This window comes from Diceros bicornis, chromosome 13 (assembly GCF_020826845.1).
Source record: "Diceros bicornis minor isolate mBicDic1 chromosome 13, mDicBic1.mat.cur, whole genome shotgun sequence".
Classification (NCBI taxonomy): Eukaryota; Metazoa; Chordata; class Mammalia; order Perissodactyla; family Rhinocerotidae; genus Diceros; species Diceros bicornis.
Genome location: NC_080752.1, coordinates 36401206 through 36425313, shown reverse-complemented (window position 1 = coordinate 36425313; position 24108 = coordinate 36401206). Strand labels below are relative to the sequence as shown.

The following is a 24108-nucleotide window of genomic DNA, read 5'->3' as shown; positions in this document are numbered from 1 at the left end:
TGGGAAGCAGTAAAGAGGCACTCCTACCTCCTAGCCAGGGAAGTATACATGGAGGCCTAGTGGGAGCCTGAATTCCTACACCCACGTGGCAGTAATGAGGCCCAGAGCAGTGTCAGAAGAAACCCACTAAAATAGAAGGTTTAAATATGATCAAGAGTCTCATAACATAGTAAACAAAATGTCCAAGTTTCAGTAAAAGATCTCTTATCATACCAAGAACCAAGAAGGTCTCAAACTAAATGAAAAAAAGACAATAGGTACCGAGACCAAGATGACAGAGATATTAGAATTATCTGACAAAGATGTTAAAACTGCCATCATGAAAATGCGTCAATAAGCAATTACGAACATGCGTGAAACAAATGAAGAAATATAAGTCTCAGCAAAGAAATCAAAGATTTAAAGAATGAAATGGACATTTTAGAACTGAAAAATGCAACAAAGTAAAACACTTGGTGGATGGGCTCAATAGCAGCCTGAAGGGGACAGAAAAATGAATCAATGCATTGGAAGAAAGAATAATAGAAATCACACAATCTGAACAATAGAGAGAAAATAGACTTAAAGAAGAAGAGCAGAGTGTCCGGGACTGTGGGCTAAAATAAATGATCTAACATCTAACATTCATGTCATCACAGTCCTGGAAAGAGAAGGAGAAACAGAGCAGGCTGACAAGGTATTCAAAGCAATAATGGCAGAAAATTTCTCAAAGCTGACAAAAGATGTAAACCTACACATGCAAAGAGTGAAATATACTCCAAACAGGATAAACACGCCAAAATCACACCAAGACACATCATAGTGAAACTTCGGAAGATTAAAGACAATGAATAAAATCTCAAGAGCAGAGAACAAGAGAGAAAGGATACCTATAGGGGAAAGACAATTCAAATGACAGCAGATTTCTCATCAGAAAACATGGAGGCTAGAAAGACGTGACACAACTTTTTTCAAGTGCTGAAAGAAAAGAACCATCAACCCAGAATCCTATACCCAGAAAATAGATCCTTCTGGAATGAAGAGGGAATCAAGACATTCTAGGCTGAAGAAAAACAAAATCCAGAGATTTTGTTGCCAGCAGACCTACTGTAAATGAATGCCTAAAAGAAGTTCTCTAAATGAAAAGAAAATGATAAAAGAAGGAACCTTGGAATATCAGGAAGGAAGAAAGAACATGGTAAGCAAAATATGGGTAAATACAATAGGTTTTCCTTCTCTATAGTTTTCTAAGTTACGTTTTATGGTTGAAGCAAAAATTATAACAGTGTCTGATGTGGTTCTAAATGCATGTGCAGGAAATATATAAGACTAGTATTTTAAATGAGGAGAGTAAAGCGATGGAAAAGGAGATAAGGTTTTACGTTTAATTTAAACTTGTAAAATGATGCCACCAGTAGATTGTTGATCTAGCACAATCATTTAAAATGCTATACCAAGACCCCGAATAGGTAAAGGAATCCTGAGAAAAAAGAACAAAGCTGGAGGTGTCACACTCCCTGATTTCAAAATATACTACAAAGCTATAGTAACCAAAACAGCATGGTACTGGCACAAAAACAGACACACAGATCAATGGAATAGAATTGAAAGCCCAGAAATAAACCAACACATCTATGGACAGCTAATCTTTGACAAAGGAGCCAAGAACATACAATGCAGAAAAGAAAGCCTCTTCAACAAATGGTGTTGGGAAAACTGGACAGCCACATGCAAAAAAATGAAAGTAGACCCTTACCTTACACCATACACAAAAATTAATTCCAAATGGATTAAAGACTTGAATGTAAGACCTGAAACTATGAAACTTCTAGAAGAAAACATAGGCAGTACGCTCTTCAACATCAGTCATAGCAACATATTTTCAAGCACCATGTCTGACCAGGCAAGAGAAACAATAGAAAAAATAAACAAATGGGACTACATCAAACTAAAAAGCTTCTGCACAGCAAAGGAAACCATCAACAAAACGAAAAGACAACCTAACAATTGGGAGAAGATAGTTGCAAACCATACATCTGATAAGGGCTTAATCTCCAAAATATATAAAGAACTCATGCATCTCAACAACAACAAAAACTAACAACCCAATTAAAAAATGGGCAAAAGACCTGAACACACATTTCTCCAAAGAAGATACACAGACAGCCAACAGACACATGAAAAGATGTTCAAAATCATTAACTATCAGGGAAATGCAAATCAAAACTACAATGAGATATCACCTCATGCCCATCAGAACGGCTATAATTAACAAGACAGGAAACAACATGTGTTGGAGAGGATGTGGAGAGAAGGGAACACTCGTACACTGCTGGTGGGAGGGCAAACTGGTGCAGCCGCTATGGAAAACAGTATGGAGATTCCTCAAAAACTTAAGGATAGAACTACCATATGATCCAGCTATTCCACTGCTGGGTATTTATCCAAAGAACTTGAAAACACCAATGCGTAAGGATACATGTACCCCTGTGTTCCTTGCAGCGTTATTCACAATAGCCAAGACTTGGAAGCAACCTAAGTGCCCATCAAGGGACGAATGGATAAAGAAGATGTGGTATATATAGACAATGGAATACCACTCAGCCATAAGAAACGATGAAATCCAGCCATTTGTGACAACATGGATGGACATTGAGGGTATGATGCAAAGTGAAATAAGTCAGAGGGAGAAGGTCAAATACCGTATGATTTCCTTCATTAAGTAGTAGATAATAACAACAATAAACAAACACATAGAGACAGAGATTGGATTGGTGGTTACCAGAGGGGAAGGGGGGAGGGAGGAGGGCGAAAGGGATAATTCAGCACATGTGTGTGGTGATGGGTTGTAATGAGTATTTGGGTGGTGAACATGCATGCAGAAATAGAAGTATAATGATGTACACCTGAAATTTACACAATGTTATAAACCAATGTTACTGCAATAAACAAAACAAAACAAAACAAAAAGTGTAACTCAAGATGTGAGAGAATAATTGGTGTACTTCATAATATTAGTAGCTTGTCATTAAAAGTTAGTGTATTTTTATTTTTACTTATTTTTTTGAATTTCAAGTTTTAAACATGTTATCTTGCAAAAAAGAAAAACTACTGAATTTTGAAGGACATATCATTGATATAAACGTTCCTTGGATATAGGAAGTAATAGAATGTAAGGCTCAACCAGAGTCCTAAATTTTAGAAAGAAAAAGAGCATCCCCCCCTCCACCTAAGACTAGGATAAAATATGAGATCATAAATATAGGAATAAAGGATCTTTAGATCAACAAAATTATTATTTTTAGTTTAACATTATAATAAAATAATATGCTTAGTAGGGCATAGACTCTTTCATTCAGCAAATAATATTTTTGATTTTTAAGTTGTCAGGTTCTACATCAGGGGCTGAAGACGCATAGAAGTATAATGCCTAGTCCTGATTTCAGGGAGCTCTGATGTATAGCTCTTATTCGCAACATCATAAAATCTGCACCTAAAATAGAAGTGTCATAGGTATGCTCCAACAGTATTTTGAAATGACCCTAGGAAGTAATACTAGGACCAATACTCCACCAAATGGAGGTTTTGGCTGGGCTTCTGTGATAGGTGGCAAAACAAATTTCAATATTAAATGATATGCAGTTATGAAGACATTCTCTTAGCCAAGACTGACAGCAGAGGAATCATATACCTTGGGTTAGATGTGTCAAAAATGGTCTATATTATGAAGCAATGTTTGAATTAAGAGAGATGATTCACCTATGGTCTTAGGTAGAATACTAATTATACACTCAGATAGATACTATGGGAACTATGTCTCACTCCGAGGGAAAATAAACTAATACTGGCTACACTTGAAGGCAGGGCCCCAGCCAAGTGGTCTCGATTTTTAAAAGAAGGCTTCATTATACTGAGTACTCAGCTATTATTCAGAAACTGGAAAAATAAAACAACTCAATTCGTATAGAATGGATGTACATGACGGTGAAGTGTGTAATTAGATGTGCTTGTTAACATTCTGGACTTGTTACATGAATGCACAAAATACGAAGCTCATTACTACCCAATAAATATATGTTAAACAAACAAAAAAAATGCTATACCAAGAGATATAGTCAAAAACATTGTAGTTAAATCAAAATAGACTTCTAGAAAATAGTTCAATTAACCTGGAAGAGAACAAAAAGAGAGAAACAAAAATCAGAGAACAAAACAATAAATGAAATGGCAGGCTTAAGCCCTAACATGTCAATAATTACATGAAATGTAAATGGTCTAAATATACCACTTTAAAGGCAAAGTTTGGCAGAGTGGATTTAAAAAATTGAGCTGACTATATAATTTCCACAGATACTTGCTTCAAATATAATGAAGTAGGCAGGTTGAAAGTAAAGGATGGAAAAACATATATTATGCAAACGTTAGTCAAGACAAAGCAGGATTTCCTATATTTATGTCTGACAAAGTAGACTTTTGAGGAAAGAAAATTATCAGAGACAGAGAAGGACAGTACATAATGATGAATAGGGTCAACCCAGCAAGAAGGCACAGCAATGCTAAATATGTAAGCACCAAACAGAGCTGCCAAAATATGTGAAACAAAGACTAATAGACTGAAAGTAGAAATAGACAAATCTACCATTGTAGCTGGAGACTTCCACACCTCTCTCTCAACAACTGATACAACATCTATGTGGAAAATCAGCAAGGATTTAGAACTCCAAAGAGCCATCAACCTGCAGGATCTAATCAATATTAATAGGACACTCCACCCAACAACAGCAGTATCTTGACTATGGTAGTATCCAGGTTGTGATATTTTGGCATAGTTTTGCAAGATGTTGCTACTCGGGGACACTGGGAAAAGGGTACAAGGGATCTCTCTATTACTTATTACAATTGCATATGAATCTAACATTGTCTCAAAAATTGAAACTTTTAATTAAAAAGTGAACATCTGTACTTTACTTATTTAAAAGTACTCTGAGAGGTCATATATATTAATCTATAGTCCTAACTAAGACCTGTGGTTAGAATGCACACAACATAATCTCAGACTTAAAAACTCCATCTTTAGCTAGTCCTTATGGCCTAATTGTTAAAAGTTCGGTGCTCACTGCTTCGGCGGTGTGGGTTCGCTTCCCAGACACGGAACTACACCACCTTAAAGTTGGTGTAGTTGCCATGCTGTGGCAGTGGCTCAATGGAAGAACTAGAATAACATACAACTAGCATATACAACCATTTATTGGGGCTTTGGGGAGAAAAAAAGTGTTGAACATTGGCAACAGATGTTAGCTCAGGGCAAATCTTTCCTTGCAAAACAAACAAACAAACCCAAAAAATTCTATCTTGATTGATTCTGGCAAAAATCATCAATAGGTGAAACCCTAAGATGAAAGATTGATATGGCATTTTACAGTTTATCACATAAACTCACTGCTTGATCTCAGCATTACTGGGAGTGGGTCACCCGGGCTATTTGTGCCTCCTTGATGTGATGCTTCATGAAGTACACAGCACTATTTACAAAGTCCTCTTACACACACCAAAAAAAAAAAAAAAGAAAGAAAGAAAAGAAAAAGACAAAGAAGCTGAATTAGAATGTGGTCTAGCCTTTAGCACTAACTTCCATTTGACAAGAAATATGAGGGGACAGAGGAACAAGTTGATTGCAACTATGAATATGCAAACACAATGTGGGACAAACTATAGCCCAACTGATGGGTCTCTTCAACTAGTAAATGCATTAAAATGTTTAAAACGAGACTGAAGAAATATAACAACCATATGCAAGGTGTAAATCATGTTTGGATCCTAATTCAAACCACCGAAATGCACATTTTTAAAAACAATCAGGGATATTTGAATTCGGATGTGGTATTAGGTGACACCAAGTAATTGTTAATTGTGTTAGGGTGGCAAAGGCATTGTAGTTATGCAGGAAATTGTCTATCATTATTACTCATGCCCAGTGGAATATGTTGGGATAACTAGTATTTCCAGTACAATGCTGAATAAAAGTAGTGAGAGCAGAGGGCGCCGGCCCCGTGGCTTAGTGGTTGGGTGCGTGTGCTCCACCACTGGCAGCACGGGTTTGGATCCTGGGTGCACACCGATGCACCACTTGTCCAGCCATGCTGAGGCGCCGTCCCACATACAGCAACTAGACATACACCTGTGACGTACAACTATCTACTGGGGCTTTGGGGAGAAAAAGGGGAAAAAAAGGAGGAGGATTGGCAATAGATGTTAGCTCGGGGCTGGTCTTCCTCGGCAAAAAGAGGAGGATCTGCATGGGTGTTAGCTCAGGGCTGATCTTCCTCACAAAAAAAAAAAGAAATGTAGTGAGAGCAGACATCATTGCCTGTTCCCAATCTTGGGGGAAAGTTTTCTTGTTTTCACTACTAAATATAATGTTAGCTGTAGGCTTTTTCTATATGCTCTTTACCAGTTTGAGGAAATTTCCTTCTCTTCCTAGTTTGCTGAGAGTTTTTTTTCCTTCATGAATGGGTATTGAATTTTGTTAAATGCTTTTTCTGCATTTATTGAGATGGTCATATGGATTTTATTTTTTAGCCTGTTATTAGTATAGTCAATTACATTGATTGACTTTCAAATATAAAGCCAATCTTGTATTCCTGGGATGAAACTCACTGAGTCCCGATGTATTACCTTTTTATAGATCACTGTACTTCATTTGTTAAAGGATTGCTAAAGGATTTTTGTATCTACGTTCATGAGGGATATTGGTGTGTAGTTTTTTTTTTTTCCTTTTCTCATTTTGCATCTGGGCAATGTGGGCCTCATAAAATGAGTTGGGAAGTGATTCTTCCTTTTCTATTTAGCAGAAACATTTGTGTAAGAATTGGTATTGTTTTTTCCTTAATTTTGGTAGAACTCATTAATGAAAGCATGTAGACTTGGGGTTTTCCTTGTGGGAATATTTTTTTCATTTAGAATTCAATATCTTCGATATATATAATATGATTGAAGTTATCTATTTCTTTTTGAATGGGCTTTGGCAGTTTGTGTCTTTGAAGGAATTTTTCCATTTCATGTAATTTATCAAATTTATTAACAGAAAGGTATTCATAATATCCTCTTCTTATTTTAATTTCTGTAAGATTTCTATTGATGTCTCTTCTGTTTCTGAAATAGATAATTTGTGTCTTTTCTCCTTCATTCCTGATCAGTTTATCTAGAAGTTTATAAATTTTTTTTTGTGTGTGTGAGGAGATCAGCCCTATGCTAACATCTGCCAATCCTCCTCCTTTTTTTTTTTTTTTTGCTGAGGAAGACTGGCCCTGGGCTAACATCCGTGCCCATCTTCCTCCACTTTATATGGGACACTGCCACAGCACGGCTTGCCAAGCAGTGCGTCGGTGCGCACCCGGGATCCAAACTGGCGAACCCCAGGCTGCCGCAGTGGAGTGTGCGCACTTAACCACTTGCGCCACTGGGCCGGCCCTAGAAGTTTATCAATTTTATTGAGCTTTTCAAAGAACCCGCTTCTGGCTTTATTGATTTTCTATTTCATTTGCTTTGGCTTTTATCTGTATTATTTCCTTCCTTGTAACTTTGGGTTCAATTGGCTCTTCTTTTTTCTGGTTTCTTAAAGTGGAAACTTAGATCATTGATTTGAAACATTTATTCTTTTGTAATATGTCCACATAGTGCTATAAATTTCCCTGTTAGCACTACTTAACTGCATCTCAGAAAATTTGATATATTTCCACTTTCATTTTGTTCAAAATATGTTCCACTTTCCCTTGTGATTACTTCTTTGATCTATGGGTTGTTGAGAAGTGTGTTATTTAATTTCCAAATATTTGGAGATTTTTCCAGAAATCAATCACTTTATTATTGATTTCTAGTTTAAATCTATTATGGTCAGAGACATACTTTGTATGACTTGAATCCTTTTTAATTTATTAAGGCTTGTTTCAGGACCCCAAATATGGCATATCTTGGTGAATGTGCACTTGAAAAGAATGAATATTTCTGCTTTGTTGGGTATTCTATTAATGTTGATTATGTTAAATTGGTTAATAGAGTCATTCAGTCTTTTATAGCTTTACTGAGTTTCTGTCAATTATGATTAATGACTGTTCTACAATTACAGTCATGCACTACATAATGATGTTTCATTCAATGACAGACCACATATACAACAATGGTCCCATAAAGTTAGTACTATATAGCCTAGGTGTGTAGTACGCTATACCATCCAGGCTTGGGTTAGTACATTCTATGTTGTTCACACAATCACGAAATTGCATAATGATGCATTTCTCAAAACATATCCCCTTCATTAAGCAACACATGACTGTATTGGGGGTGGTCGGAGTGTTGAAATCTCAAACTATAATTGCAAATTTGTTTATTTCTTCTTTAGTTATATCAGTTCTTTTCGTGTATTTTGATGCTCCATCACTAGGTGCATACACCTTTAAGACTGTTCTGTCTTCCTGATTAATTAACCTCTTTGGTTATGAAATTTCCCTGTTTGTCTTTGATAGTATACCTTGTCCTGAAATCTACTTTGTCTGATACTCATATAGCCGCTCCAACTTTCTTTTACTTAGTTTTGTCGAGATATGTCTTATTCCATTTTTCTACTTTTAACCTATCTCTGTATATATTTCTGGGGGAATCGAGCACTTACCATATAGTGGGGTTTTGCTTTTTTATCCAGTCTGGCAATCTCTGCCTTTTACTTGGGAGTGTTCATATCATTTATATTTAATGTAATTACTGATATGATTGTGCTTAGCTCTATCTTGCAATTTGTTGTCTATTTGCTCTGTCCATTCATTCTTCTCTTTTACATCTTTATCTGCCCTCTTTTGGCTTAATTCAGTATTTTTTATGATTAATTTTACCCCTACTGTTGTCTTCTTACCCATATCTCTGTTTCACTTTTTTCAGTGGTTGTTTTAAGGTTAATGATTTACATTTTTAATGTATCACAGACTACCTTCAATCATAGTACACCAGTTCACATACAGTATGAGAACCTGAAAACAGTATACTGCCATTTCATCCCCTCATTTCCTTTGTGCTCTTCTTTTCATATATTTTACTTCTACCTTTGTTACAAATTACCTTTTTATAATAAAGAACAATACACCATTATTATTTTTTCTTTAAACAATCAAGTATCTTTCCTTTTCAATTTTTTTATTTATATATGATATACATGTTGTAATTTCACCCTTTTAAGTGTACAGCTCTGCAAGTATTGGTGAATGTGTAGAGACATGTAATTACCACCACAATCAAGATATAGAACAGCTCCCTGACCCCACAAAGCTCCCCATGATTCTCTCCTCCTACCAGCTGCCCCTGGTAACCAGTGATCCGCTTCTCTAGTGTTGCCTCTGCAGGAGTGTCATATAAATGGAAGCAGAGAGTAGGTAGCCTTTGGAGGCCGGCTCAGCAGTTGAGATTCATCCACTTACCGGGTTTCCCAGTAATTCTTTCCATTGTATGAATATAGCACCGTTTATTTATCCATTCTGCAGTTGAGAGGCAGTTGAGTTGTTTCCAGGTTTTGGCAGTTAAAACTAAAGCCTGTAAGAACACTTGGGTATAGCTTTTTGTGTGAACATAGGTTTTTGCTGTCATATGAAAAGCGTATGTGTAACTTCATAAAAATTCAATGATCTTTTTTAAAGGTTAAATGATAAAAGGTCTTTTATATTTACCCACCTGCTACAGTCCTCCCGCCCCTTACGCCGTGGAAGCGCAGACGGGCCCCCACGGTCGGCGGCAGCCGCGTGCGTGGGGGGCGCCGCGCACATTTTGGAGGCTCCTCCGCTCCCCCTGCTCCCCCGCGCGCTCCTCCCCCAACGCCCGTGGGCGGGGCCCGACACCCCCTTTCTAAAGCGGCGTCCGGACCACGCACCGACAATTGTCGCCGATCGCTGCGCCCGCTCCCCTGCTGTCCGAGTGTCCCGCCGCCCCATGTCCCGGCTGCTGTCTGCCCCGCGGGCCGCCTCGGGCGCCCCGGTCCGGCCCGCCACCGTGCTGGGCGCCATGGGGATGGGGGACAGCTTGGACGCAGCCGCCAGCGCCGCGGCCGTGCGCGCCTTCCTGGAGCGCGGACACACCGAGATAGACACGGCGTTCCTTTACACCGGCGGCCAGTCCGAGAGCATCCTGGGCGGCCTGGGGCTCGGGCTGGGCGGCGGCGACTGCAGAGGTAAGGCCTGGCGCCCGCGCCGCGGCCCCCGGCCCTCCCCCTGCACCGCGCCCCGCTGACCCGACCCAGCCCTGCCCCCACCGCGGTCAGCACCGACAGCTTCGTCCCCTCCAGGGCACCGTCCTCCCCTGGCCCCCCTGCAGCTCTGTGAACCCCAGCTCCTCAGGCCCCGTGCGCGTCTAGACCCCGACAGCCGGCCAGTGCTTGGTCTTGACTCCTTTCCTGTCCTTTTCCCTTCTGAGAAGGTAGCCCAGGACCCTCCCTCCAGCAACGTCTCAGCTCTGGTAGAGCCTGGACCGACTTGGCTAGCCGTTCTCCGGGGCACTGCAAACGTTGGAGTCTGGCGCAGTGCAGTCCCTGGCCTCCTTGCCGTGCCCCGCAGGTGCCCCGTTCTGACCTGATCTGCAGGAATCCTGCCCTGGCGTTCCCTGGCACAGCCCCAGATGAGAATTTGGAATGGGTGAGGGTTCTGCTTCCTCCCTGCTCTGGGCCCTAGACTTTGCTCCCTGGAGCTCCGGGTGTCCTGTTCGATGGACAGTGCCTCCGGCTTCACCAGGGTGGCAGCACCTGGGGGATGGGGCAGTGGGCGTGGTACAGAGTCTAGTGCCCTCTCTGTGCCAGCCTCTGTTTGAGGCAGTAGAAGGGAAACTGACAGTAACCCACTCCAGGGAGCTCAGATTCTAGAGCTGGCTGGGGAGCCTGGAGGAGGGAGCCCTTCCTGGGTGGGGCTACTGAAGAAAGCTCAGAAAAGGGCACTTTAGACCTTGAAGAACTGATGGGAGTTTTCCAGGTGGAGTAAGAGGAGAAGGGGCCTTCCCCATTGTGGGCAAGGCAGCGGGTGTGTAAAGGCAGAGAGATGAGGCAATGGGGAGGGTGTTGGAGCAGGCAGATGTAGCTTAGTAGGGGGTATGTATTGGGGCAGGGGGGCATCCCTCTTCAATCTGTTGCTACTGGAAGTGCTTAGGTCGGTGCCTGGTAGGCACCCAGTGAGGGCTCAGCAGTGTTAGTGATACCGAACAAAGTGGACTCGCCTCCTGTGAGTTAAATAAGACTCTACACCAGTGGAAGTTGTCTCACAAAGTAAATTGTATTTGCAGCAAATGGGAGGCCATGAGGAATCATTTCCAGAGTCATGGCATCCCAGAACAAAGGGAAGGAGGAACTTTTCTTTGGTTGGGGAATGAATATTCAAAAGGGAGAGGCGGTTATTCACTTGCGCAGGCTCAGTTAGAGAACATGCTTCCTCAAAATGAGGCCTAAGCACCTCCTGGAGAGAACTTGGCATTAAAGATAAGGCAGAGGTCATGGGCATAGCTCTTGTGGTGAGGCTTGGTCAGTTTAAAGATGGCTGGTGGTTACATCTCCCTTGGGTACCTCGCTTGGTCAGTTTCAGGATGGCTGGTACTTACATCTTCTTAACATAAAACAGGAGAAGAAATCATTGGAAAAACAGTTGATTGCTTTCACACCCACCTTTGAGTTTCTGGCTGCTCCTAGTCTGTGCCATTAGCTGTGACTGTTGTGGTTGTTATTAGGATAATTATTAACACACTGCGCCAACTTTCACTCCGAGGCTCTTTTCCTCTCTTCTCTGGTAGAGTCTTGCTTTGTTTGTCCTGCGATTCACAGCATGGGAGATCTGGAACAAAACGAGAATATGGTGCATCTCAGAGTCTCGCTCTTTCTACTCACCTGAGTGCCTCTGCGTGACAACTCTGATCTTGTTTCTGATTGCTTTTTCTTCTCCAATCCCTCCTTCAGGCCACAGCTGGCTGGGCCCAGGTCCTTAAACCTCAGATCTGAAGGTCCATTTGCATCAATAAGGGGTGGGGCAGAGGGTGAGGAGGTGGTGGGATGGGAAAATTCAAGTGAGTAATCCCTCAGCCTGCTGTCTCTCACCTCTCAAGGGGTCAGGTGACCTTCCTCCTGCCTGCTAAGTGACTTTCTGAGCCTGAAAAGTGCAGAGAGGGCCTCCTCTCACTCACTGGTCCATCACCCGGGATTCTTACTGGGGGGCAGGGAGAAAAGTGTTTAGTTCAGTGACTCCTGACTCAACAGATGGCAGAACACTGGCCTCTTCTCAGTGGGCTATTTCTCTAAGGGATCCCTGCCTTTCCTTCTCTGGGGCCAAGATGAGGCCTCTTGCACCTGTCTCCTGAATTCCTGCCGCAGTCTCTCCTTGCTGGTCTGCCCGTTTCCATACTTGCCCCTGAGCTTCTCCATCTGTGCTTCATTCAGAGTGATTTTTCAAGACTGCAAAGGTGACCACTCAGCTCTCTGGCTGAAAAGTGCTCAGAGGCTCTCCCTGGCCCCCTAATGTCTGGATTCCCTGGGATGCACTCAAGACCCCTTGCATCTGGTCTGCCCATTCTCTTCTTCATGTCCCCCTGGATGTGGTGCACTAGATCCAGGGACTGGAGGCATGGCTTTTCACATGCCACGTTCTTGCTTTTGGGTGGCCCTGACTTCCCCTTGGAGATTCCGATTCCGATTCTAAGGAAAGCCTCCCCGAACTCCCTGTGGGCTGCACACCTCTGCTCTGGGCTCCTCTGATACCTTGTGTGTTTTTCAGCCTCTCTTGCTGTATAGTGGTGCTTAGACTGTGAGTCCTTGAGGGCAGGGATGGAGTGCTGGCTTCCTCTAGGCCTGGCACGTCCAGCTGCCTGGTAGAGAATCATCATAGTGATCACGTTAGTAGCTCATAATGAACGCATCCTTCCACCTCTGATCCATTGTCAGGACCCCGCTATGAGATAGTACCATTGTCACTCTCAATTTACAGTTGAGGGGATTGAGGCTCAGAGAGGTTAAGTACCTTGGTCAAGGTCACACAGTGAGTAATGGCAGAGCTGGGATGTGAACTCAAGTCTGCCTCCTAACAATTACTCTAGACGCTTCCCAAAGTTTGGTAAAGTGCCCAAAACTTCCATTTCTTTCCTCCCAAAGTGAAAATCGCCACCAAGGCCAATCCAGTGGGTGAAAATTCACTGAAGCCTGAGAGTCTCCGGTTCCAGCTGGAGACGTCACTGAAGCGGCTGCAGTGTCCCCGGGTGGACCTCTTCTACCTGCACCTGCCGGACCACAACACCCCCGTGGAGGAGACGCTGCACGCCTGCCACCAGCTGCACCAGGAGGTGAAGGCGGCCCCAGGAGCTCTGGGAGGAGGTCTCCAGCTCCTCTCCTCGCCCTGTCATTACCCAGGAGAGTGAAGGGTGCAGGGCTGCCCCAGAGTGCAGCTGGGGACAGACCCCTCCCGGGGTCCCCACCCCGTTCTCCCCTTCCTGGTCTCCTGGCTGCAGTGGGTTCTGATGGCTGCGTCTCCCCTGCAGGGCAAGTTTGTGGAGCTGGGCCTCTCCAACTATGCCTCCTGGGAGGTGGCCGAGATCTGTACCCTCTGCAAGAGCAACGGCTGGATCCTGCCCACCGTGTACCAGGTGAGGGCCAGGGCTGCAGAGGCCTCAGTCTCCAGGGCTCCTGCTGGTCCCGGGGTCTCTGGGCCCCTCTGATGGCCCCCATGCCCTCCCCATAGCAGCCAGGGCTGCAGAGGCCTCAGTCTCCAGGGCTCCTGCTGGTCCCGGGGTCTCTGGGCCCCTCTGATGGCCCCCATGCCCTCCCCATAGCAGCCCTCCGTACTCACAGCCTGTAGATGGCTCCCGGGTGCCCTGCGGGTGACGTATAAGCTCCCCGCCTGGCCAGCGGGCACTTGCTTGCTTGGGCCCTGGCTCCCCTTCCTGCCTGCGTGCGCACCTTGTCCCGTCCTTCCCGCTTCCTCCCCCTCACTGCAGCCTGGAGCCCTCCTCCCCCTCCTCCCCTGGTAGCAGTGCTCGGGGCTCACTTAGATGCCTCATCCTCTGGAAGCCTTTCCCCCCACCCAGTGGAGCCTGAGATCCCGGGCTCTCCTTATCTCCTCTGCATCATTCAGCAAATGTTTGTGCAGCTGCCTGGTGCCAGGCACTGGTCACAGAACTCACCAGTGTATTATGATTGCCTCTGTTCTGGAGCATACCTGTCACACTCTCCCTCGCTGTTACACCTCAGAGGGCGGGACTTTGTCCTTTGGCTCCTGGATGGAAGTCTGATGTCAGCCCGTAGGTGGTGCTCAGACATGTTGGCTGAATGAATGAATTTTCCTTGGGCACGAGCCCCCTCCACCACCACCGCTAAGTATGTACCCTGATTGTCAAGGTCCTGGGATTGACAGGGTCTGACCTGAGGGCTCTCCAAGGGGAAATTTGGGGTCCCGCCCTTAACAGGTGCACCCTCTCCAGCTGGCCCTTCTCTCTGCAGGGCGTGTACAACGTCGTCTCCCGGCAGGTGGAAACGGAGTTCTTCCCCTGCCTCAGGCACTTTGGATTGAGGTTCTACACCTACAACCCTCTGGCTGGTACAGGCTGCAGGGGGCCCGGCTCCCCCTGGGGTGAGGGATTCCTGGCCCTGTCCTGTCTCTGCCGCCTCCTGACCAGAAATCCCGGCCCAGGACCTGGGAAGCAGGGAGGAGTTTGACCAGAGGCTGGGCTGTCCTCCATCCCTCCTGGCTCCCCCACCATCCCCCGCGTGTCCAGAGCGGCCTCTGGGCACAGTGTGGACAGTGGGCAGCCTCCCCGCAGGGGGTCTGCTGACTGGCAAGTACAAGTATTAGGATGAGAACAAGAAACAACCTGTGGGCCGCTTCTTTGGGTATGCCTGGGCTGAGTTCTTCAGGAATCTGTGAGCTGGGGTCGTCTGCGTGACGGCCAGAGGTGGCCTAGATCCCCTATTGTGAAGTAGGGAGTCCCTGGGGCTGCTTTCTTGGGGGTCAGGACTCCCCATGGTGCTCTGACCTAGGCCCCTGGATTCCTATGGGGTTTACTGAGCCTCCTTCCCCTCCTTGAATATTCCATGTGTCTCTGGGGAGGAATTGGGGGCCTCGATTGGGAACGTGGATCCCTGTGTCTTCTGCCAGGTCTCAAGACACTATCTCTTCCCTGGGAAGAGCTCACTCCGTGCTCACAGCGGGAGGGGAAGCTTGGATGGGACTAGGGAAACCTAGGGCGTGCTGCTGCCCCAAAACTAGCTGGCCCTGTCACCTCACGCCAAGGAGTCTAAGTTGGTAAACCCTAGGCATAAAATTGTCATCAACATCTGAAGGTATAGGTGAGCAGCTGTTGGGAATAGCATCCTCCCATTTTTTACTTTTTAAATTCTGAAAAATTTATCGAAGTAATACAGGCCTTGTTCACGGTGAAAAGCACCCCGTTTCCAAGCTGCACTCCTCAGAGAGGCCGATTTTGGACTCTTACAGCTCTCTTCCCTCTGGCATTTTCTCTCTAAAGGATGCACTTTATTGCTGTTTCTTAATTTATCAAATTTAGATATCAGCTGTGGACTGATGAAAAGCTCATCTTTCTAGATTTATAGAAGCCGAGTCTCCAAGGTTAATTTCTCTGTATAATCTGATCGATTTTCCTTTTCTGTTTTTTCACACCTGGGAGGAGAACAGCAAAGTGAGCTCTGTGCACGGGGCTCCAATGCAAGTTTTGTGAAAATGGCCAAGGGATTTTTAAGTCGCGGAGTGTCTAATGTTTGGATTCACTGCGTGTGCACTGCTGTGATTGAAATCCTAATCCAGCCCCCACCACCCGCAAGGGTCTCTGGTGACCCTGGCCAGGTGTAGGGACTGTCACCCTGGGCAGTGTTTCTCGAGGATCTTTCACACCACCGGGGCCTGGGCCTCAGCCTGGAGAATCGAGGCTGGTGGTTCCCACCTTGTCTGCTCTCTGCAGTTTACAGAGCATCGTCAGGTCCATTTTCTCCTCTCCATGTTGCACTCAGTGTACGGGGCTGGCGTGGGGTGTTTCCTTTCCTCACTGAGCGGTGAGAAAACTGAAGGCAGGTGGCTCAGCCAAGGCCAGAGCCAGGACTGGAGCCTGACTTGTCGCGGGTCCAGTCTGTGACCGGGGCTCAGGGATGGTGCTGTGGCTGCTCCTGGGTCCTGATTGTGGGGTTGTTTTGTTCACATCTGGTGAACATGTGAAATGCAAGGGTTCTTGCCCACTTCAATCCCTCTCCTCCCGCCACCAGACTGAAAACAGCACCCTGATGAAGGGCCCAGAAACCTACATGCATTCTGCTGTGCAAGGATGTAAAGCCTCCACTAGTATAGATGGCCCCTTAGAACCTCTGTGACTAGGGTGGGCGCGGCTACCCTGGAGTGACCCCATGGTACTGACCCCTGTGTCACCCTGCCCACCTGCCCAGCTACTGGAAGGAGCACCACTTCAAGGCCATCGCCCTGGTGGAGAAGGCCCTGCAGGCTGCCTATGGGACCAGCCCCCCCACCATGACCTCGGCCGTCCTCAGGTGGATGTACCACCACTCCCAGCTGCAGGTAACCCGGTGTCTGCTTTATGGACGCTTCTACTCCTTTAAGGCAGCCAGAATTAACCTTTAGGTGATTTCTAAATAGTTTTATTCCTCTGAAATTTCTCCCTGTTCCCATTCTCGTGGCCGTCTTCCCGTTGTTCTTAGTAACTGTCTGGGTGCCAGGCTCTGTGCTGAGGGCTTTACAAAAAAGTGTCTAGTCACTACCTAGGCCTGATGAAGTGTGATTATCCTAGGTATACTGATGAGGAAACGGGTCACACAGCTGGGAAGCGGGTAGAACACTATCACAAATTTGACTGAAAATCCATTAGTGACTCCTCTGGTGGGAGCGGGGTTTCCCTCTCTGTTTGGTGTCCCCTGTCTTCCGGGCTGAAACTTTTCTCAAACTTCAGCCTTGTACAGTTGCATACTGCCTGGCATATATAGAAGGTTCTCAGTTAGTGGGAGCTACGTGCTTTACGTAGTTTCTCATTCCCATAACCCGGCTGAAAATAGAGTGGAAGATTGTGTCTCAGAGAGGGTAGATAACTAAGCCAGGTTTACACAGCTGCTGAGGGGCAGACCTGGGCTCTTCACGTAGGTCTGACTGAGGATGAGCCGTGTGCCAGCAGGGGCAAGAACACAGGGTTTGGAGACACGTAGTTACAATTGTTGAAGGCACCGTAAGTTCTCTGTAGAAGTGTGTAGGCATGAATGAACATCAACTCCCACCTCTGGCAGGGGCGAGGCTGGGAGGGGGAGTGGGTGTGACCAGAGTCACTGTGATGCAGAAGTGTGTTTACTCCTGGCCGTCTCCCCTTGCAGGGTGCCCACGGGGACGTGGTCATCCTGGGCATGTCCAGTCTGGAGCAGCTGGCACAGAACTTGGCAGCGGCTGAGGAAGGGTCCCTGGAGCCAGCCGTCGTGCAGGCCTTAGATCAAGCCTGGCACCTGGTTGCCCACAAATGTTTCAACTACTTCCACTAGGTCCCCAGTGGCTCAAGCTGCCAGAGGTTTCTTTCTTTCCTCTCACCTCTTCTGTTCTCTCACCCCGCCAGTCTTTGCCTTAAGCTGATTGAGCCTGATCTTTCTGGATTGTCTGGATCAGCTCCTTCCTGAATAAAGCGGGCAGCTGACCTGGCTGTCGCCCAGGCCCCGATAAACCCCCAAAACTGTCTCCATGACTGCTGGCAGCTTGTTTCCATCCTGCCTGGGGGCTTCCTGCCAAAGGGGCGGAACCATGAGCTGGGCTTCCAAGGGCAGAGGTGTGAGTAGGTCTCAGTGCACACTGCCCTCATGAGGCCTCCACAGCAGCCTGTCCTGAACCCAGCCGGACCTCTCCACTGCGGGGCTGGAGGTGGCCCTCACTCCTGTGCAGACAGTAGAAAAAGAGGGCCCAACCCCTGAAATGGATCTTCTCGCATTTACAAATGCCCTCACAGAATATTTACAAAAAGAACAGTCTTTGTAAATGGTAGGTCACACACCTACCATTGGTGTCACCACCAAGAAGACTGAAACCTCCTAGGACACTGGGGAACATTTTGAACAGATGCTCTCAAGTTCAGCTGTGACTTTACTCTAGTCTTAGCTGAAGCCTCCTGTCGTCAGGTCATCCATCAGGTTCCTGGCCGTTGCCCTGGGCTTGCTGCTGTTGGGAGTGGGGGTGGGGTGTGGGCAGCCAGAGTCCCCATTTCCGTCAGCAAATCCCTACTCTAAGCAGGAGGCACCCAGAGCTGGAGTGGAAAGGAAATCCCAGGTCTGGGGGTTGACGTTTGACTGTTCCCAGTGCAGAAAAATCCCCCCAGCCCTGGGTGGAGGGGTGGGCATGGTCCAAGCAGCAGCAGAAGTCAGCGCTTGGAGCTGGCTCATCTGGAAGTGGTGAAAGGGGCCACTCCTGGGAATTCAGACAGAACCACCATCAAAGACTCTTTGTTCTAAGAAAAGTCCCATTGGACGTCTAGAGGGAGACACCCTGCAGACAAAATATATTCTCTCCAGAACCACATCCCCCTCCTTTGTCTTCATCCATAATAAAACGATGCTTACTCCAAGTGGGCTCGTGTTTCAGTTATTGCACAAGAAACCATCTCAAAATTCTACTGCTTAAAATGACAGAATTGCCCAAATTAATCTAAAGAGTCAATGAAATCCCTATCTAATCCCACCTGAGTTTTCTGTGTGTGTGTTTTTTTTTCAGAAATTCACAAACTAACTGTAAAATTCATATGGAAATTCAAAGGACACAGAATAGCCAAAATAATCTTGAGGAAGTCTTGTAATTCTTGATTTTAAAACTCACTACAAAGCTACAGTAATAAAGACAATGTGGTACTGGCATCAGAATAGACATAGATCAACAGAATAAAATTGAGAATCTAGAAATAAACCCTTACATGTACTGTGAATAGATTTAATACAAGAGTGTCAAGACAATTCAATGGGAAAGGACTAGTCTTCAACGAATGGTGCTGGGCCAACTTGATATCCACATGCCAGAGAAGGAAGTTGAACCCTTCTCCCACCATACAGGAAATTAACTCAATGGAATGTAGACCTCAGTGTAAAAGCTAAAACCATAAAACTCTCCAAATATAGGAGTAAATCGTCATGACCTGGGCTTAGGGAATGGTTTCTTAAATACAACACCAAAAGCACAAGCCAAAAAGAAAAAATAGAGAAATTGGACATTGTCCAAATTTAAAATGTGTGTGCTTCAAAGGACACCTGTGCTTCAAGAAAGTGAAGAGACAACCCATAGAAGGGGAGAAAATATTTGCAAATCACATTTCCTGAGGAACTTATATCAAGAATATAAAAAGAACTCTTACAACTCCATAATAAAAGATAGAAAACCCAATTTAGAAACAGGCAAAGGATTGGAATAGACCTGTCTCTAGAGAAGATATGCAAATGGCCAATAAGCACGTGAAAAGCAGCTCAGCATCATTACCCATCAGAGGACAGTAAATCAAACCCACAAAGATGCCACTCGACACCAGTAGGAGGGCTATAGTGACAAAAGACAGTGACGAGTGTTGATGAGAGTTTGGAGAAGTTGGAAGCTTCATACACTGCTGGTGGGAATGTAAAATGGTGCAGCCACTCTGGAAAACAGTCTGGCAGTTCCTCAAAAGATAACATGTGAGTTTCCATATGACTCAGCAGTTCTACCCCTCAGGTACCTACCTAGGAGATATGAAAACTTGTCCACAGAAAATCCTGTACATGAATGTTCATAGCAGCATCATTCATAATAGCCAAAGTGGGACCAGCCCAAATGCCCATCATCTGGTGAGTGGATAAATAGAAAGTGGTGTATGCACACAATGGAGTACTTTCAGCAATAAAAAGGAATGAGGTAATGACACATCTACAGTGTGGATGAACGTTGAAAACATCGTGCTAAGTGAAAGAAGACAGTCACGAAAGGCCTCATGTTGTAGGATTTGATTTACATGAAATGTCTGCAGTAGACAAACTGTTAGAGACAACAAGTAGATTAGTGGTGGCCCAAGGTGGGGAGGGGTGTTGGGAGGACTTGAAGATTAACTACTAATGAGTACATTAGGGTGATGGAAATGCTCTAAAATTGACTGTGAAGGTTGAACAGCTCTGAATGTGCTTAAAACCATTGAATTATACAGTATAAATGTGTGTATAATACGTGAATTATGTCTCAATGAAGCTGTTTTTTTTTTTTTTTTTTAAAACCAACAGACATTTGGCTGACCAGCTGCTGTTTGGGCAGGGCTCAGTGGAGAATGCTCATCTCCTCCCCAAGGTCTGAGAGGTGACCTTGAGCTGGAGGCTAGAATCACTGAAGGTTGATTCACTCACGTGTCTGGCAGTTGACGCTGATTGTCAGCTGGAATATCGGCTGTTGTAGTCAACTGGGACACTTACAGGTGACCCCTCCATGTGGCCTGGGCTTCCTCACATCATGGCAGCTGGCTTCCAAGGGTGAGCATCCTAAGAGAACCAGACAGAATCCATAATGCCTTTTACATCCCAGTTTCTGAAGTCCATAGCATCCTTCCTGCCTCATGGGACGAGTGTCAAAGTTATGTTGTAAACAGAGGATGTGAGAGAACAGAGGGGCACCTTTGGAAGATAAACTCTGTCCCGGGAGCAATAGTCCTGAGTGGTCTAGTGGAGAAGATGAGCGTCTTGTCTGGCTGGGAGACCTTCAGCCCTGAGCATCCCGGTCAGGGAGGTGTTCTCTGCTAGGTCAAGTCCCATCCGTTAGAACCTTTCAGAGAGCGTATCTCACACATATTTGATGGTCACTCGAATTCAGACATTTCCTACACAAACAGCTTTTTCAAAAGACGAAGGTACAGAATTGGATCTGGAAACTGGCAACATACATTTGATCACCCTGAAACTAAGGAAGCCTTTCAGTCAGTAGTGTGTAAAAGCTGCAGGATGAGTGGGTGTGGGTGGTGTGTGCGTGAATGAATGCACAGAACAGGGACTACTGACGCTACAGGCGGGAGCGAGGGCATCTGGGCTGACCTGCTCGCTTCCTTTCCCTTCTGGCCTGCTTGTTACTGGTAGTTGTGATGCTTAACGTCACCAGGGCCTGCAATCTGCGTTCCGAATACCTCTTAGAAACGATAAAGAAGGTAGGACTGTCAGGACGTAATTGCTTATGAGAAAGTACATTTCTGCTCCATAGATTTTTAATTTAATGAGACTGTTTTGAACACAACACTGTGCCCCACCAAAATTTGTAAGTGTATGTCCTCTGCAAAAACATTTTTATCATCAGTGTTGATCTTTATAACTGAATTTAAAATAACATTCACAATAGTGTGAGGTGTTTCACCATTGACAAAATGCACTTCCGAAAACTTTATTTTGATTCCATGAATTGGATGGGAGGAAAGTTTAATTATTATTGGAATTAACTGATTTTCTATTGGAAGGATCTGACACTGACATAAAACTGGTGTTATCTTCTACTTGTGAAGTATTTCTGTTATTGATGCCAACACATCAACTGCTGGCTTCTGTTGCATAAGGAAACTTAGAATGAATAATGAGCAAACTTCATTGGGAATAACAGTGATTTCTTCTGTTTAATCTAGATAAAAATTTGCGTGTCATAGTGATAATAAAATGAACCTTCTGCATTGCAAAGGTTGTATCGTAATCTTCAGGCACAATCTTCTACTTCAAAATTAACAATGATTTCAAGATGTTCATCCCAGTTGTCCTAGTCTGTTCAGGCTGCTGTAATGAGATACCATAGACTGGGTGGCTTAAACAACAAACATTTACTTCTCACAGTTTGGGAGACTGGGAAGTCCACGTTCAGGGTGCCAGCAGATTCGGTGTCTGTGAGAGCCCTCTCCCTGGTTTGCAGACAGTGGCCTTCTGGTGCACCTTCGCGTGGTGGGGAGAGCGCTCCAGTCTCTTCCTCTTCTTATAAGGACACTGATCCCATCATAAGGGCTTCACCTTCATCACTTCACTTAACCTGATCACCTCCCAAAGGCTCCCGCTCCCAATACCACCACACTGTGGGTTAGGGTTTCAACCTATGAATTTTGGGGGCACTCAAACTTTCAGCCTGTAACACCAGTTCAAGTTTGTGGTTTCTGCTTTTTGTGTGGCCAGTGCTATGATTACATTCCCCATGCGAAATGGAAAATGTTGACAAATATAAGTTATACATTTATTACCAACTTTCCTGAGAAATGGAAATCCAGTATTTAATATTTGATTCACTAGGCATCTGGCTCTTCCAAATTGGGAATTCCTTTGACTCTGATTCTTTGGCTAACCCTGTGACAACGATAGCTCTTCTGTACTGACGTATACCCTTAAGGGAGGAAACGCCAAGAGCCTGAGAAAGTAGCCTAGGTTTATGACAAGGTTGGGGGGAAAAAGGATTCTCCCCAGAGGTTCCCCTCATGTAAAGTTGTGTTGCTCTGGCACGTGCATAAAGGAATTATCACCTATGGCCTGAGACTGAATTAATATGAGAGCTCTGAGTATTTTGTTGGAGTGCAATGGCCATTCCCTTACAGGACTGCATGTTTCATATGTCCATTTAGAATTGTTTGAACAAGGTGCAAATGCTTTGATGGGCTGGTTAGAAACACTCACGATCCCCAAGGAATGGTGTCCGTAAATTCAACAGAAAGCATTAAGGGAACTGCCTATACTCCAAAGCCTGCGCATGTCAAGGAATTGTAACAGCACTACATCCAGGAGAGAAAAAAGTACTCTCCTCATTCAAGGATTACTACAATGCTATCTCAGTTTAACAGCCCTGCCCACTAGGTGAAAAAAGATAGTAGTGCTTGACAAATCATTGTGGACTACTGAGGTTTAAGTAAAAAGTGGCCACTCCCTCAGCACTGAACATGGGTGATTGAATTGTTGCCACTACTGGCACTTGGTTTGTGACCTTGGATTTTCCTAATGTCTTCTCTTCAGTATCCATTCAGGCAAATATGCTTTCACCTGGCAAGGTATGCAATACACATTCTCTTCTTTTCACTGGGCTATTTAAATTCCCCTGGATTATTCCACTAATGGGTCATAAACACTAGCATGATAACATCTGATGACAGATGTGGAAACATTTCATTACAATAATGAAATTAAGCTGCATATTCCGATGGCCCCCACGTAAGAAAATGCTGTCACTGCATGCCATCCAAGCAGAGCTAAACAGAATGGACAGGTCTTGAATGAGGACAAAATCCAAGACATAGTCTTCAAATAATCTTTATGAGGGGTTATTAGGTAGCTTCCAAAGGCATTTCACAACTTGTATAAGACAAATTATTGGCTCATCGCCCCCACTCATGAAGGATAAAGACTTACATTATGATAGCCTGAGGACAGCACATTCTATGTCTGGAAATTCTATTACATCTTCTGTCCCAAGTTATCAGACAAACATCTAAATGTGAAAGAAGCCTCCTGAAGTAAAAAGCTGTGGAAGTAGTCTAGGCAGCAGTAAATCCGGCTCTAATTTTAGGTCCTCTATCCCATTCAAAACCTAAAGAATTACAGGTATCTATGATAATCACAGAACTAGAAACTTTGCCATTTATATTCTGTTGGTATTTATTTGAACTTTGAACTTGATCCTACCCTGAATTTTGAACTTGATCCTCCTACTGCCCAGTGCTTACCCTTTGAGCTAATCTCTTACTAGACCATAAGAGGGAGATTGTCTCATTTAACAGGAAGCTCTAATTCTATGATCCAACATTCCCATCCTTAATAATTTCTTTCTGAATTGAAAAACCATAAATTTTGTCATGTCTAAAAATGAACTATTGTGATATGATATTAGAAGATCCAATCAAGGCAAAGCCTGGTCCCCAAGGCCTTAGCTGTGTTCATGAATAAGTAGTTGTTCAACCTTTAGACACAGAGACCGTCTCAACTGCTTTACCTAAACCAATGGCTCTATGGAACCTTGTCGAGAAGACTTGCCCTGTGATAAGAAAGCATGACAGAATACAGCGGAGTGCTGCAGCCATCACTCACGATGATGGTAAACTAGTTATTTTCAGTTCTTTTAATTTTATCTGTTCTTACGGGGAGTGTAA

The 24108-nt window shown here is 44.8% G+C and overlaps 1 pseudogene; it reads left to right on the top strand.

Annotated features, from left to right (window-relative positions):
- Positions 1-9933: 9933 nt before the first annotated feature.
- On the top strand, positions 9934-17532 carry LOC131412890 (aflatoxin B1 aldehyde reductase member 3-like; annotated as a pseudogene).
- The last annotated feature ends 6576 nt before the right edge of the window (positions 17533-24108 follow it).